At 36.8% G+C, this 18,799-nt stretch overlaps 1 protein-coding gene across 1 annotated transcript in view; it reads left to right on the top strand.

Moving 5' to 3' along the window:
- Positions 1 to 7,078: 7,078 nt before the first annotated feature.
- The window catches only part of Fs (Follistatin), a 593,437-nt gene continuing 581,716 nt past the window's right edge, over positions 7,079 to 18,799 (top strand). The window contains exon 1 of the mRNA XM_081747802.1: positions 7,079 to 7,231. The gene's annotated coding sequence lies outside the window, so the exon portion shown is untranslated. The remainder of the gene's footprint in view (positions 7,232 to 18,799) is intronic.

The following is an 18,799-nucleotide window of genomic DNA, read 5'->3' as shown; positions in this document are numbered from 1 at the left end:
AAGAATACCATAAAATAAAGCAAGAGGCCATAGCTGTGAGCTGCGTAGAGGAAAGTCAATCCTATATCCGTATAAAAAAAAAAGGTAACCCAAAATAATAAAACACTTCGATAAGCTGGTAGAAAATCATCGGTTTTCGGACACAGGGACTTGCTTCAGGGTTAATGTTTACAATAAACTTTTAGATATCGCGTACAATGAAATAGATAACCGTTTTACATCGTTACAAACAATTTTAATGAATTTTCAATCATATCCCTGAAAGTACTTGTGAACTTTTCAGAGATTTGGGAATGATGGCAATCGACTGTGAGAGATTTAAAAAAAAATATTTTATACGGTAGTTTGTGGAGATGAAGTCGAGGAGGAAGGATTTCTTATAAAACAAATATTCGAATCTCTATTCCATAGCAAATAGAATACTAGGAATATTTCATTAAAATGTATTATTAAAAAAAATATTGAATGTAGAGGGGGGGTCTTTTAATTTTTTTTGCGGGGTGGCCCGAAATTTCTAGCTCCGGTACTGTTCACAACCACAAAGGATGGTGGCCCGAAATTTCTAGCTCCGGTACTGTTCACAACCACAAAGGATGCAAATCAAAAACTTGAACTCTTCCCAGCCGTGAACTCATCGTTCGACTCTCGATGAGAGCTCAGTGGTTCAGATCCCATGTTCAGTTGGAGATGCACAACTCATACGTATCCTTAGTGTTGCTAAGAGACGTTAAAACAAAGCCAAACGAAACTAAAATTTACAACTAAAAGAGTGGAAATTACGTGAAAACCTCAGTAAACATATACATCATACTCTGTTAAAATTGTATGATGTTTATAAAAGTTACAATAGAACATATCCTTTTTACCTGGACGGGGTTAGGGAGAGTTCACCCGTTCGCGATTGATTTTAAACCCAAATAGTCAGAATGATTGTGAAACCTCAAAATTATACACCATATCTCATGAAAATCTAATATTTCTACAAAAGATTTTTTGAATAATATTTTTAATCTGAGGACGGCGGTAATCCATACCACATGAGGAGCCTGAATTCACTGCTCATTCTTGATTGATTTTAATCCCAAACACAGGGAATTACGGAAAAGAGTGAAAGAAAATATATATAATATTGTATCAAAACCGAATGAATTTTAGAAAAGTTATTGTGAAACTCTAAAATAAATCGGGAGGAGAGTTTGAAGGGCAAATCCACTATTGTATTGTTTATAGATATTATCTCCTTTCGAAGGGGATGATAGGGAAGCCACAAAGGAAATGTACGATATAGTTTATTACACCACAAACGAACATTTAAAAAAAATAATAAAAAACGAAAATTATCACGTAATATATTTTTGAAATAACACTATCCATGGTTTTGGATTCAATATTATAACAAAAGAAATACTGACCGAAGCTTCAACAAACGCTGTGTTTTAAACGATAACAAGTGTTATAGAGGAAGAGATGAGAAGTAATAGTATCAAAGGATGGACAAAAAGAGAAGGTAGTTAGGGCTGTGAAGGTATTATGAGAAAACAGTTATTGTATAATAGGCGAAAAGGAGGTAAAAATAAGATAAGAACTGAGTATAGGTTCGAGGTTGAGGCTAGTACTGGCAGAAATAGTTATGAACAAATGGGAGAAAAAGGCGAGAGAAGGGGGATAGAACTTAATCATGTTTTGTAGGTATGTGGATGACTGCCTAGGCTTGTGGAAAGAGGCTACGAAACAATTAATGGAGGATAGCAAGTTCAAGGATAGTGTGGAGGATAAAGAGAAAGGCATAGGCTTGGACATGGAATTGGAAGAAAGTGTAAGAATAAACTTTCTAAACATGACCATAATAAAACAAGTAGAGTGGTTGGTTACGAAGTGGTATTAGAACGAGTGCTCAGAGGGGGTGTTCTATCACAAGAAGAGCGACGTGGATAGGAGTACGAAGAGGAATTTCATAATCAATATGATAAGAAGAATAGAAATACTGAAGGACGAAGAGGGAGGAAGGAAGGAAGGCATAGAGAAATTTTACAGACCGAGAAGAACGGTTACAGCAGGAAGGAGTTAGAGAGGAAAGAAGAACGCAGGAAAAAGAGAGGGAGAAAGGAAGAGGATGAGAGTTGAAGATGGCATAGTATAGAAAACATGGGAGAAGAAATGGAGAAACTGAAGAAATTATTGAAGAAAGGAGGGGTCAGAGCTTATAGAAGGAGTGGAGCAAACTTATTTGCACCAATAAACAAGTAGAATAGAAAAGGCACCATGAAGATAATTGAAGAGAAAAAAGAAGTCATCTACAGAGTATGGTGTAGGGATTACGATATGTTATATGCAGGAGACGGAGAAGAGAATGAAAGAAAGGATAAAACAACATAAAGATGACGTGAGAAGGAAGAAAGATACAAATGCGGTATACAAATATGTTATGGAAACTAATCGCGAAATTGACTGGGATAAGACGGAAGTATTGGAGATAGAGAAGAGAATAATGATAAGGAAGTGGAAAGAAGCAGATTGGATAAAGAAGGTAGAAAGAGATAAGCTGATGGACTGTACAGGAGGATTACCTATTAATGAATTATGGCAGAGAATTTTGGATAGCATAGACAGGAAGATGAAATTGAAAAAGGCCCTTATAAGGGCCAAAATTGGCGGCACGTGATTGGTTGGAAAATGGACATGAGAACCTACGGGATTGGCCGAAGGCTTCAGTCAATAGAATTTAGACCTTTTCATAAGGATGACTATATATATGTCTATATCTTCATTTATGTTCTATAGAGTCTGATGAAGGATATGGTAGATACCCGAAACTGTAACACATTACAGTTTAAAATGCAGTGTGTGTTGAATCTTTGGTCAGCATTTCTTTTATTACAATATTTTTGGAATTGGGAGGGAAAGGAATGAATTCACCGTTCCATTCCTGGTAGATTTTAACCCGAAGCTGACGTGATATTCCCAGTGCTATAAAGAAAATATACATTAAGATTTGTCATAATCGATATTTTTATGTAGTTATATTGGAAATTTGTCTTGCATGTGCTGTATTATAAATATGTAATCTTGCAACATGAGAAGGATTTAACCCCTTTTTTCCTCCTTATACTTAATGAATTGCAAAACCAAACAATAGGGTTATTTCCGCAGTGGTAGGAAGGGACATGCCAAGTTTCAGCAAAATCGGATAAGTTTAACGAAAGTTTACGTGGAACAGATGGACGGACAGATGGTCAGGCACAGAAATGCCAATCGAGTCGAGTAGTGGAAACTTTCCTAACGATCGCTTCACCTAGAAACTTTATGTCACGAATTCAATCACATCTTTTCTTCCCTGTCTTAAAATTTTGTCCTCTGATATAGTTTGAGTGGTTAAGTTTGAGTTTCATACTAACGAGATACATCATTGTAAATTTGGAGTTCTTTTTTTAAGGCAAGCCTACATGAAACTTATACTATACCTATATAACTTTAGTATGCAATTCATAAGCTTCAACTGAAAATCGAACTATTTAAAATTGATGTGAAACATAATAATAAATTTGCCCTTCCTGCTGGTCTAGTTGTTAGAGCGCGCGTGACTTCGCAGCATGGGGTTTGATTTCTGGTAGGAGAGCCTTGAAATTTGAACACTTACAGTGGTTCGGATTCCACCTTAAACTGGAGTTACGCAGTTCTAATAATATTGCTGAAAAGTGTCACTAAAGCCCAACCAACCGCATAATAAATTGACTGATATCTGTAACAATGTGCTACTTTTATTCACTTGTTTGCCGAAGCAGGTAGGAATGACCTATCGAATAGTATCATCAATATTTAATTAATTCAGATAATCAGGAATGAATTTGTTTTATCTTTGATTTCGTTCTTCATTAGATTATTCTTAACTCATCTGCTCTTGACCAAACTTGGCATGAAAATAGACCTTGGCGAGCTCTCTTTCTCTCTCCCTCTCTCTCTCTCTCTCTTTATATATATATATATATATATATATATATATATATATATATATATATATATATATATATATATAGAGAGAGAGAGAGAGAGAGAGAGAGAGAGAGAGAGAGGGAGGGAGGGGGAGGAAGGGAGGCAAAAAATATTAACATTAAATGGTGGTTTACTCACGTGTAATTACAAGCCAAGGATTTTGGCACCCATCCCGCTCAATGCACTTATGGAGTCTGTCCATTGTTGACAGTATGCCCTTCTGGACCATTTGGGCAGGGATAGCAGCGATGACCTGAGTGACGCGGTGCTTCAGGTCGTCCAAGTTGCTAGATTTGCTGGCATACACACGATCCTTGACCATGCTCCACACGTGCTCGCCATGGGAGAGTACCACCTCTACCAATCCAACGTTTAGCGAACGTGTCGTTCAGGTAATCCCGAACCATCTGAGTGTAATGGCAGGGGAGCCATTTTGCTGAGAATACCCTCGCTGGAGAATGGCAAGTGACGCGTTCTTCTCCATGAACATGATCAGGTTGGCAATGCAATTCTCTCCCCTGACGCTCTCTTCAAAAAAAGAAGGGTCCAATCACTCCAAATTTGCTCACTGCACACCGAACGATTCATCTTAGGGGAATACAGAATGTGCTTGCGAACTTCTTGTGGGTGCCCAAATGACAAAGTTGTGGTTGTTCACACGACTGTAGATGTGGAACGTTGTTTCGTCAGAAAACATGAACAGGATATCCAGCTCCATGCTCACCATTTCCAAGATAATTTGTGCAGCATCCACACGTGCTTGCTTCTTTGCGCTTGTGATATGCTGAACAATCTGCAAGTGGTATGGATTCATTCCTAAACCACGGTGTAAAATTCTAACCACTGATCTTTGAGAAATATTAGTCTCTAGACAAAGTCTATGTGAGGATTTGGTTGGGCTATCTACCATCGCTCCCTGGACGAGGATGACGTGACAACAAAAAGAAAACCTACTTAATGTTAACATCTTTAACATATATATACAGGGTGGCCCATTTTAATCTTTCCACGGAAATATCTCGAAAACGGTTGAACATAGATGTACTGAACAAAAACTCAAATAGGAAATACCATGGGGCAAATCGAATGGTGTGTTTATAATATGCTTCCAAACTTGTAAGTTATAAATACAATAAGTGCAAAAACCATGCACGAATGTGTGCTATGTGGCCAACATAACCTGAGTTTGTATCTATTCCGATTCCAGGCAGGGCACAATTTGAGGGATCGCTAGTGATTTTGTCTGAGAAAGTAGGCACATTAGCGATGGTGGTGTGTCCATAAAGAAAGAAAGGTGTGGAAACTATCAACTTCTGTTTTCCGGTGCAATTTCCCAAAAATACATTCGTTACACATGTAAGTAATATGTGATTATAGAAATAGCATTAAAACGTATGGTTCATAATTATACAATTATAATATTTGTTTGCTGTATTTTGAAACCGTTTTTGGGGCTGTTCCCGTGGTCCGATTTTGTCGGATTTTGGATATTTTCATCAGGTGAGGTACCTAAACAAAATACAGGTGTAAAACTAAAGGTTGCAATTTTGCCCAGGTCAAACCGTATTTTGACTCGACTATAATGCAAAACTAGCTTATAGTGATCACCTACTACAGATTGGTACGTATTTTTTGTTCTGATTTGTTCATTACTCGAGCAGACGGTTTTACCAAATTTTGACACGTTCTTATATTTTCAGGTTAGGTTAGAGCTTTCTTTTAACAGAGCATGCACTAAATGAGGAGCTCCATTACTACTTACGGATTGACTTCAGAATGGCTCAGTTTTCGTATAAATAAAGTGTGGATGTACAGTGTAAAAACTACTGTATAAACACGAACCAACTTGTGCTACGTGGCCACCAAAAAGCATGAATGGTATCTAACCGAGTTAGAGTAGGAGTGCAGTAGGGAGGCCCGAGCGATAGCGAGCGACTGCATCCATAGGGAGGAGGCCCGTTAGCGACGGGGTATACACATAAACGAGGACAGTGGAAGAGCATATTTACAAATACAATAATTTCTTCACCAATAATTCATTTCAATATGCCGTGATAGATAGTAATTACTTATATTCACACTTTCATTCTTTCATGAAAAATATTTCACGTCGTAGTATACCTATGAATTTTCTACTTGGTAGAACCGTCTGTTCGAGTGAATCCTTCATTTCCTTATACGTATACCCACCATCGCAAATTTGCCTGTTCCCTACAGACGCACCTCGACTATAGCCCACCAGCTTCACCTTGGCGTAAACCGTAATAGTTTCAAAAGTAGCTTGTAACGAGCAGCTTGCAAAGTTTGGTGCGTGGTTTAGAGACGTGTGGCTTTCACTATATGTAGCTAAGTTTGTATGTGTCTTATACAATCATACGCAATTCGTTGATACCACTCGAGAAGTAACTAGATAATAAGTTTTACGATGAATAACTGTATAATAAGCCTTACGCTGTTTGCATGGAATTTTGACATGAAAGTACTGTATTTATAGACATAACTCTTTGCCCTCCTAAGGTTAACCTTTATTGAAAATTGTTTAGAAAATACATTGTCGAAAATGCTATGAGCTGGTTTTGTCCAAAGAAAAAAAAGCACAGTATATGTAGTTCGTTTCTAGTGGATTCTCTATTGTAAAGCTACAACCTCGGAGATTTTATTTTATTTATTATTATTATTATTATTATTATTATTATTATTATTATTATTATTATTATTATTATTATTATTATTTTGCGTTTGTATTTGAAGAACGAACTTCAGAACATTTATTTAATTTTATTGATACGACATACATTGTACCTAGGAAAGATAATGAAACCACGAGCAAAAAATTTTTCCGAACACGAGAAATGTATTGTAATTTCATTAGTGGAAAAATTCAAAGACACTATTTGATGTAAACGGACTGACTTGGATCAAAGAAGTTTAAACCACCAAATTCGGCCGTTCAAGCTAAAACCAAGTTTATCCACCATTTGACCGAGACTTAATCATGAACGTTGTTGGTGCAACAGACATTTACACCGACCTTGGTTATGACCCTCGTTAGTTGAACTTCGTTGGTGCACACGGCCGAATATAGTAGAGACGCATAAGCAATATAAACTAGTTAAAATAGGAGTTGGTTCAACCGGAGAGAATAACAGCAACAGGTGTCTTTATTCCATTAAATCGATCTTGCTGTGTCACTTTCTCTGACCATGTGTTTGTTCCTAAGAGGTCATTAAAGGGCATAGAGGTAAGCAGGATTTATATTCATCCCTATTTTTAGTTAAATATCTACTGCTTTAGGACTATTCATCCTAGTACCATGATTCATACGCCATTCTTTTCAAAATAGAATAAGCTTGCAAATAGAGCCAAATTCTCGAGTGTATGACGTAGCCTGTATAGGAAAAGAGAAATTTGAAATAATTTGCAAAGCTACTGTTTACAAGTAATATGTTGGTAACTAGTATCTCTGCTACACTGTAATAAATCGTTGTGTTATTTCAATGACATGCCTATGTGTTAAAGCGATTGTGTTAAAATATAACACAAACAAGTGGTTAGAACAACTCACTCTCCATTTGGGGTTGTGTGTCAAATGCCGATAGTGTGTTGAATTAACACAACTATAGAATCTTCGTTGTTGTTTTCTGCGTGATTGCCAAATATGTTAGGCATCTAATTATAAAGGCTTATGTACTGTAGCTACAGACAAATACAGTAGAAAGAAATACTTAAACATATCCAAGTATTTTCAACATGCAAACCTCGCGATATATTCTCAATTGTTTTACATAATGTTTTTGAAGGAATATGTCAACAATGAGAAACAACACCATATTACTGTGTCACTTCTACACAGACCTGCAACCAGAGGGGGGGCTAGGGGGTCTGCCCTCTCCAAATCTCTGTGGCTGGTTTCGGGCCTGCTTCTACACTGTACTAGAGTTCACTAGTCAACACCTGGGACAGTGTTACAAAAATGGCGAAAAACAAGTAGAAATACGATTAAGAAGCAATCATATTATAAGGATATAGTGTCGTATTTACGGGGGTGGCTATCGGGCTCAAGCCCCCCCTCCCCGAAATAAATTTCTTATACGTAAAACTTCATTAAAATTTGTCGGCAACCAAAAGGAAAAATATGTGTTTATTCACGTGTTGTGCATAGCTTCCCCCCCCCGAAACAAAATCCTTAATACTCCACTGAGGATATAGGTAAGGTTTCCTATCATTTTTGAACAAGTTGTTGCTGAAGGTTGTGTTTCGCACCATCAAGAAATACGTAACAATAAATGGTGGGAAGGACGACAAAAAAATTAATGAAGATTTTTCAAATGAATTGTTCTGTAGTTTACTATTCTTATTTTAAAATCAGAATTTGTTTCCTTCCTCGCCCTGTTAACATTTTAACAGGGCATTTCAAGAAATGGTGCGTTCGGAAACACTTGATGAAATTGACGATGTTCACGAATTAATCTGTTGCATTTCTTTCCGTTAAATTCGTTCATTTCGTTATTTCATAACCTGATTAATATGTTGTGTTAACAGCTAGTTAAAGATGGCGAATCATCGTAAGGGTAAGCATGCACACCATAAGCTTTTACAACACAGAAAAAGGGTTACATCAACATCGCAAACGGAGTTATTCCAACACCGAAATAGGTGTCGTAGTAACAGAAGTGGAGTCCAACTAACACCAAAAACGGTGTTAATCTGGTGTCTAACCTTGAATTTTAACGAAGGGGGGGGGTTGAATTACCACCAAAACAGAGTTACTTATATGGCTTTGACCTTGAATTATGACACAGATGCTGTGTTGAAACAATAAGAACATGATGTTGAAATAGCACGGTGGCTGTGTTATATTGATACTTGACGTGGTGTAATATTAATACAAAATAATTAACACACTACACACTGTGTTATTTTCTTCGCGTTGGTGCAGCACCACCACAAAATGACAGTCAACACTTTTCCTCACACTACCGACCCTGACATGGTGTCAAATCAACACCGGAAATACTAACACAGATCCCAATTTAACACCGCTGAACACCGGTTGTGTGTTAAAAACGTAACACACCGTCTGTGTTAAACACCAACACCATGGGGTCTGTATTGAATTAACACTGCATGGTGGTCAGTGGCGTAGCAGCTGCCCCCGCAACCCCCGCAGTGCGGGGGGGCCCCGATGTATAGGGGCCCCGAAGTCTTGCGATGAATAAAGTTTTAAAGAAGTAGAACTTCCACCTTACTTGTGTCGGCTTTACAAGTGGGGCCCCTTCTCTATACTTTGCGGGGGGGCCCGCAAACGTGTGCTACGCCACTGATGGTGGTCGTCACGCTGGAACAACTGCCCTGTGTTAAAATTGAATTGAATTGACACAACCAGTTTTTATTGTGTAGAAGTGTGTATGTTCATCTGACACGATCTGATATAATTAGGAACGCCTTTTTCATATAGTATACAGTACTTAAATATGTAAATAGTCTGTTGCAGCAGAACTATCAATTATTATTGGCAACAAATGTCATCCTTTTTGGTAGCGGTTTTTCTCTTTCTTTTTACAAAGCTTCTATTTTGCCATTTTTCTATTGATTTTTTTGGTTAAAGACAAAATTTGCTTCTATTTTAGGCACTTCCAAGCTCATTAGAACTCTGATATTCGTAAACCCTATAAGAAAACTTTATTTTCACATAAATTTTGCTCTAGTATCGTTTTATTAGAAAATAAATTATTACACATATATCTAGATTGCATCTATGCTTAGGCAACGTCAGTTAGCTAATCATTAACTCAATGGATAACATAGTGGTTGAATACTAATTCGAGACTTTTATGGGGCGCCTTTAACGGCAAAGTTAGGAACTATTGTTTTCCAGGAGTGTTTTTCACCCATTCGGAGCCAACATAGGTGCGTACTATGGCTGTAATATGGGATAGGCAAATATTGAATGAAATGTCCACTTTGACGTCTCGTGATAAGCTCGCCACACCAAAACAACACAAGGATGGAGTAAGGTCACGCGTCTAACATCATGTCACAAAGTCTGTACATGTCGAGCGAACAACCTGGAGTACACATACAGCAAGGAGATTGCACTGTTGAGCAAGTTTGTATGAAAGGTTCTATGAAGAACCCATAATTGCGATTTTTTTTTTTAATTTTTTCTTTTACGATTTCAAACTAGAACATTCTGCACAGTAAGCCGCGAAAAACATTAACAGTACATTTGGGCTAGGAACGGGCAAATGAACTCACCATTCGCCATTGTTATAAAAAAATCTTAACGTTTGTTTATTGCTTATAAACTTACATTTCTAGTAAGTATAAAATCAAACTATCCAAGTTAGGAAATGTCTAATATACACACATAAAACATATCGTGTACAACCTCACGAATACATAATCAACTGTGAAATGAGGCTGGCAATGGGAAGTGAGCGGGAGAAACAAGCAGTTGTCATCAGAGCCCCCTGTTCTTAGCTCCAGCTTAGTGGAGGAATCAAGATTAGCGAACTGGAGCATTAAATGGGATCTATCGAAAATGTCCCCGCGAGCTACTAGGAGCTTGCGATCGACGGTTTGGCAATCACTGGTCTAAATCAAATCGCTATTCTGAACGTTTTTGATTGTTATAATATATATATTTAAAAAAAACTGAAAATCCAATGCAGGAAACTATCCCGGTTACACTTTACACTCAGAGAATTGCATACCTCCAGACGGTGACTCTTCTGAGTGGGAGTTAATTTATGTGATACCTCACCCATAAGTCCAACTTTTCTCCTTACCGATTGCATAGAGCAGCTGAACGTCAGTAGTGTGGTGAATGCCTAACTCTGCAGTGGTTCGATTCACAATGGTCCAGAGGAGCTGATTCAAATCATGATGTTCACCAGTGCCCACGCGGCTTATATTCGTGTAATCGGAACGAAACTTGACAATTCATTCATTCATTCATTCATTCATTCTTTATTCATCCATGTCGTACATTATTGGTCAGAGACCAGTACATAGGACTTGTCAAATAATAAGACATTTCAGTATAATTGATACTACATTATTTTACAAACTATCACCCAAGTATTCATTAATATGATAATACATTTTGTTACACAAAAAATTAAATAGTTCATTTTCGAAATTTTGTATGTTTTTGATATCCTTCAAATAACTTGGGAGCTTATTAAACAACTTAGCGGACATAGGAAGAACACTTCTTTTGGTGCACGGATAGTTTTGGTATGCTGTGAATATGTTATTCTTTTGTCGTGTGTTGTATGAATGTACATCGTCAACATGAAGAAAACTACTTTCATTTCTCTTTACATATATCAGATATTTAGGATCAATATTAACAGACGAAAATCATATTCACGAAGAAATTAAATGTCGACTAAAAGCAGGGAATTCGTGTTACTATTCGGTTCAAAATCTCTTGTCGTCGCGAATTCTGTCGAGGAATTTGAAGCTTAAAATATATAAAACGATAATCATGCCTGTTGTTCTGTATGGTTGCGAAACATGGTCGCTTACTCTGAGGGAAGAACATAGACTGAAAGTATTTGAGAACAGGATCCTGAGAAGAATATTCGGACCCTAGAGGAACGAGAATGGGGAATGGCGGAAGCTTCATACCGAGGAACTACATAGTTTATACGATTTACCCAACATTGTTAGGGTCGTCAAGTCTAGGAGGCTTAGGTGGGCAGGTCATGCAGCTAGAATGGAAGAAAGTAGAAACGCTTTCAAAGTCTTGACTGGTAGACCCATAGGAAAACGACCATTAGGAAGACCTAGGCGCAGATGGGAGGATAATATTAAGATGGATCTCGCAGAGATAGGAATACAAAGTAGAAACTGGATCCAATTAGCTAAGGATAGAAGTCAGTGGAGACCTTTTGTGAACGCGGCACTGAACCTCCGGGTTCCATAGGCCATAGAGTTAGTTAGTTAGTTAGTTATATGATACTTTTGTATATGTACAGACAAGGCACAGTTAAAATTTTATTTGACTGAAAGACCCTTTTGCATGAGGACCTTGGTGATAGATTAAAAATAGATCTTATTGCCTTTTTCTGTAGACGAAAAGTAGTAACACTGGAATAGGAGGCTCCCCAGAAAATTATTCCGTAATTTAACAAGGATTGAAACTTACCATAGTACAATAACAGCAAAGTTTCTTTTGACACTGAACCACGTAGTCTATAAATGACAAAACAGATACGGCTTAATTTGCTGTTTAGCTCAGTAATATGTGCATCCAATGTAAGCCTATTGCTTATTGTTACACCTAAAAATTTAGTGGATTTTGAATAGTCTACATCAGTTGAATTTATCACAATGAATGAATGAATGAATGAATTATGGGTGAGGTATCACATAAATTAACTCCCACTCAGAAGAGTCACCGTCTGGAGGTATGCAATTCTCTGAGTGTAAAGTGTAACCGGATAGTTTCCTGCATTGGATTTTCAGTTTTTTTTAATATATATATATATATATATATATATATATATATATATATATATATATAACAATCAAAAACGTTCAGAATAGCGGTTTGATTTAGACCAGTGATTGCCAAACCGTCGATCGCAAGCTCCTAGTAGCTCGCGGGGACATTTTGGATAGATCCCATTTAATGCTCCAGTTCGCTTATCTTGATTCCTCCACTAAGCTGGAGCTAAGAACAGGGGGCTTTGATGACAACTGCTTGTTTCTCCCGCTCAATTCCCATTGCCAGACTCGTTTCACAGTTGATTATGTATTCGTGAGGTTGTACACGATATGTTTTATGTGTGTATATTAGACATTTCCTAACTTGGATAGTTTGATTTTATACTTATTAGAAATGTAAGTTTATAAGCAATAAACAAACGTTAAGATTTTTTTTTTTTTAAGTTGGTAATTCTTTTGGTTGGTAGTACACAGTGAGATCTGAAAACGATACAGTAGCTCAGAAGCTTCATAAGTTTGACGACCACTGATCTAGACCAACGTCCAGCCAACCAATGACCAACGTCCAAGATCTTTAAAATTCCTAGAAGGTGTTGCTCGGATGGTGATATAGGCAAAACCATCACTATGAATCGTTATAGTGTTGAATTCCATCAAATGCACAGAAATGGCCCGCAAGGATCGTAAATGTTCAAAAGACATGATGCTCTCAGGTCATGCAACAATCCATACGCAAATTGTTGTTCAAAAGACATTACGTACTCTTCATTAGTTGCAGCATGAAACCGTTCTTCGCTCACTGTATTTCCCCGATATTTCTTCCACTTGTTACTATTTCTTCTAGCACTTCGATCATTTCTTGGGAGGGAAGACCTTCCCTGGTGATCGGACTGTTCAACGTACGGTTGAGGAATCTTCCTCGTTGCAGACTTCAGACTTCTCCCGCCACAGAATCCAGTCGTTGGCTGAGCAATAGCAAAAATGTGTAGTTGCAGATGGAGAATATTCTCATTAAACAGGTATTGTAGTTTTTGTTTTCTTTGTATTTTGGAAAGGGCGCATTTGTAGCGGATATTACATTCGCACTACACTAATATACTGGGTTTTCCATACCAGCCGTGCAGCCTTCTAGAAATCTGAATAAGTAAACAAATGTTAATAACGGTATTTTTGGCTATGTTCTGTCGAATTGTTTTTTTTTTTTTTTTTTTTTTTACATTTGCTGGTTTTTACTAGAAGTACGATATTCAGACCAAAAGTTGAAGTTTTTTAAACGCGACATAATAGTTTTCATTGTGGTTTCAGAATATATGTTAAATATATATATATATACTAGCAGCGTTCACCCCGCTTCGCTGCGGTCACCCCGGAACGCAATAAACTTTGTTACTTAGATAATTTTTACTTTTTCGCTTTCAAGTGATATGATAAAAACCATAGAAGATTGCAGTAAATGTTAACATTATATCGCCTGTCATTTATGTTAACCCGCCCCGCTTCGCTGCGGTCACCCCGGAACGCAATAAACTTTGTTACTTAGATAATTTTTACTTTTTCGCTTTCAAATTGCAGTAAATGTTAACATTATAGCGCCTGTCATTTATGTTAACCCGCCGAGTGACACGGTCATGCGGGTTGCATATAAATACGTTTATTTTTATACCTATGATGAATTAACAAAGGATTTGTACGTTATGGACACTTGAATGGTCAATTATCTCAAGACACTGGTAATTAAAAATTAAAGTGATATGATAAAAACCATCTAGGGTCCAAATCCTAATAACCCCCCAAAAATGAAAGAAATTGGTTCAGCCGTATTAGCGTGATGAGCTAACAAAGGATTTGTGCGTTCTCTTTTATATAATAGATATATATATATACGTATATATATATTGGAAATTTCACTTGAATCATTTTTGCAAAAGAAAAAAAAAATCTTTTAAAAATCTTTAAATGACGTGTGAAATCGATTGTTTCCGGAATACGGCTTAAAAAAAAAAAAAAAACATTTTCCAATTAAAATACTAGCTGTTCCTCCAGAGCCTTCGGCTCACTCTACATTATAAGTTAAAATTAGGTTGATTAAAGCCATAATTGGTTAAATGTAACTTTTTTGTTAAGTTTAGTTTACCTACAAACCCCTCATATTCCACACAATATTTATGCAGTTACTCAAGAATTTTGTTTTATACAACCTGTGTTGATGTAATAATTGACGGACAATTTATTTTAATGCTGTGTACACTGAGAAAAATCTGTTTTTCGGACAACAGTATATTGTACAAATATACGGAATTCTCTTGCTTACTACAGAAATCAATATGGAGCATACATTATCTATTGCTCTATTGTCAAATTGCACTATTGTCAAAGTATCTTACTATAGATTAAGTTACACTTAAATTGTCACTATACGACTGTAGATTAAGTTGCAATTTAATTGTCACCATAAATAACGTTATACCTAAATCATCAGAATATGTTATAGTAGAATTGATGGATTATTAAAATGTGACACAACAAAATGTGTGTGAATCCAAAGAATACATTAAGGGCTATATGCACAGTTAATCCCATAAGGAATCCCTAGGGGAACCGTACCTATGGAACATCTCAATCCTCCCTTTGACTGTGTGTTGCACATACAGTATTTCTCAAAGTGAACCCTCGTTTACAGTTAACCCTGATTTTTTGTAAAATCAGCTAAATTTTGTAAAAAAAAAAAAAAAAAAAAAAAAAAAAAAAAAAAAAAAAGTTCTAGATAATACTCCGAAGCTAGTTCTACTCTGATAAAGCACTAACATCACAACCCAGCAATTGCATAGATAGAATGTATGCTATATATAGGAAAAAGAAATTTTTATGACGTTGTTTAAATACAACAACGTAGCGGAAAAATAAACACTGTAGATTAGAAATGCAGTTTTTTTTTTCAATTTCCAGGCAAAATCTATTAAATTGTAAAAAGAAATAAGGAAGTTATGTAAGTAACAAACTTATGAGGATATAGATTTACAATAGGGATCCCACTAGAAATAAATTACATATACCATGCCTTTTTAACAAAATCAACTTTTACTACATTCGAGAGTTGTATTTTATGAGCAACATTGCATTCAAAATATGTAAGCTCATACTTTGAAGTCACGTAATATTTTCAAGTTAAGGAAGTTAGGAACGAAGAATTGATTGCAGGATGTTGAATAAAGACTGAAAAGTAAATAATATGCGTAGAAAGAAACGCTTCAAAACAATGCTTTTATAAAGTATACCAGAAAAGAGAGTTTTATTTTATTTTATTTGTGTTTTCATTTATTTAGTTAGTTAATTTATTCTGAGGTAAAATGAACAAATGGAACTAACATTACAAACATTGGGCGCTCTTCCTAAGGTTGAAGGTAATTTCTTTTGTGTGTGTTAGGGAAGTAGTTTGCTATAATCCATCATAATCAGTTGATCCCATCACATATCAACCAGAGATGGAGTGGGTCAGTGGATCATGGGTCAGGTGAGTCAAAATTTGTAAGTGGGTTATGGGTCAACAGGACGTGATCCACTGCGACCCACTACCCACCGTGACCCACTCTGGTTTACATTACCCACTCTAACCCACCGACCCAGTCTGTTCAGTGCATTGTAGACAGCATCTTCTGAACACTGGTGAATTTGTCTTCGATTTACTTTCAAGGCCTCCATTTTTCGTCTTTTTCACTTGTTTCTGTTTACTTACCTAACATAAGATGGGTATATCTAAGTGAAGAAAGAACTTCAGGCACTTCCGAATATTGATATTTGTAATTGTAATAGTAGCAATAGGACTTACAACTTAGCCTTCGAGACACAGTCAAATTTTACACTATTTTTTTATTTTCTTTACGTTAGACTACTTTATCTCGATTTGAGACTTAAATTTTATCCTATTTCCCACTGAAAAATATCTGTAATTCAACAAAGGAATACAGTGAAACCTCTCTAAAGCGGACAGCCGTGGGGAATCAAAAATTGTCCGCTATAGAGAGGTGTCCGTCTTAGAGAGGTTTCGATATTTTCTTACGTAAATTAGTAAATAAGGTGATATGTAATTACAAACTATTGAAGGTAATTTATCAAACCGTTCTATGACTGTGGGCATGTCGATATCTGCGGATTCTCCACAAATCGCTTTGAAAGAAATTTTGTCTAATCCGAAACTTCTCTAACCACTCGTTCGAGACCTTGAAATCTGAAACATTCATTTCTGTTGAAACCTCTAAATTCTTAGCTTTTAGCATCGACTCTAACACAGGATTTTTTTTTCATTCCGCACTCTATAAAAACATTCACTTGCACACCAACTTTGTTCAAAGCAATGAGACACAATTTTCATTGTCATTTTCATACCACAACTTTATTAACTTGTCTAGGTTTTATATGATCTCAGGTGCTTGAGTTTTACCGATACAAAAATTTTCAGCTATCCTTCGCACACCTCAGTATTCTTCGAAAATTCAATCAATTCGATTTTAACATTAGCGCTTCTCGTGGCATTTCGAAAGCTCACAACAACTTACACCTTATTGCTTCCGTCTACAAATAGAGGCACTAAGACAATATGCGAATACGTGAACAAAAATTACCAAACATGTCTTCTGCTTGATTCCAGCAAAACAGTAAAATGACGTGTCATCCCAAATGGCAGGCAACTGTCAATCACTTGATTCTAAAACAGGTTGGGTGGGAGTGGAATGCAAGCAAAGGATATGAAGGTGTTGTTAAACAAAGACGCTTCATCTGAGTTTCTGAACAGCCAGTTGACAAGGAAAAATGTTATTACAATGTTTCCTTGGTGATATATGTATGCATTTCTGAAAATGTATTTTTTCTGTATTTTTCAACTTGTTTCTAGAGAAAGTGTCCGTAATATGGAGGTAAATAATACCTATAAGAGACAGAAAAGACTGCCCGTGTCCGTACTAGAGAGTGTCCGCTTTAGAGAGGTTTGTCAACATGGTTTTTCCTATTACAGTGTTTGGGGATTACAAAATATGTCCGTTATGAGAGGTGTCCGCTTTATAGAGGTGTCCATTAGTAGAGGTTTCACTGTAATTATATACGGTGTATGATAATTAGATTGAAATTTGTCGTAATATGGCCCATGACAAACACTTTACCATTTTATATCGTCAACGCCAAGTAACAGAGTGGTGTTTGAGCGATTGAATGTAGAAATTCAAACTCTTATTATGTGCGAGCGGTCCCGGGTTCGAGTCCCGGTGGGGGCACTCGGTCGAAAAAGTGTAAAACGCTTTTTCAGGCCAGCCACCCTGAATGAGGTTTCCCTGGGTTTTTCCTCATTCACACCAGGCAAATGCCGGGGTGGTACCTAACTTATAGGTCCCAGGCCGCTTCCTTCCTTTCCCAATCCTTTCTTCCTTCCCTTTCCCCGGATTGTGTGCTCGCCGAGGGACGTCATCCCTCAAAACGTGAAGTCCTAAATGGCCTTAGATGCCGAAAGTCCAGAAATCTAAATCCCATCCCATCAAACTCTGATTACTGATAATTTCACAGCCTTGTTTTATTAAAAGTGTAAATAAACTCTTTACTCAGTTGAGAGAAGGGTGTGGATCATGGGTCAGAGTTGATGATGATGGGTTTTGGTGGGCGGTGGCTTCGGAGTTAGTGGGTCACAGTGGGTCAAAGTGGGCCGTGGTGGATGGAGAGTCAAAATGGGTCGTTGGTCAGTGGGTTATGGGTCAAATTTTCATTGACCCATTCTATCTCTGAATCAACAATTAGAGACCTGGTATAATACATCGGTGCTTAAACATTAAATCGTGCCCAATCCTTTCATTCTTACAAGTCCCATTTCCGCCTTCCTTAACCTCGATGCATAAACGTAGGACGCTAAACTAAAAAGAAAAGTCTTGTTTCTTCATTTTAACCCACAAATAACTCCTTTGTAATGTATTTAAGATCAATATTTTAGAAGTTACTTTTTACCTTTTTTTTTTTTTATTAACACATTAAATTTGTGAAAATACATTGAGCAGTGGCGTCTCGTGACATAATTTTTCGGTAGTTCACAGTCGTTAGAAAATTCTATTCTAGAATTGTTTCAATATTCTAAATAAGAAAAACTATTTAAAAAAATTAATAAAAGTAACCATCATATATACATATAGGGCGATTCCAAGGGGCTATAGCTCTCCCTTTCACTCCCAGGTATACAGTGGATAAAATAAGCTTCAATCCTGCTTTACGCTGGATAAAGCTGCAAACTATGGTTTAGCCCCTCCCTTGATCATATCCTGGATCCGCCACTATATATATATATATATAAAGTACCCATTCATAAACAAATGCTCCA

The sequence above is a fragment of the Thermobia domestica genome, chromosome 2 (genome assembly GCF_964235325.1).
Source record: "Thermobia domestica chromosome 2, izTheDome1.hap1.1, whole genome shotgun sequence".
Taxonomy (NCBI): Eukaryota; Metazoa; Arthropoda; class Insecta; order Zygentoma; family Lepismatidae; genus Thermobia; species Thermobia domestica.
This window is presented reverse-complemented; position numbering and strand designations above follow the sequence as displayed.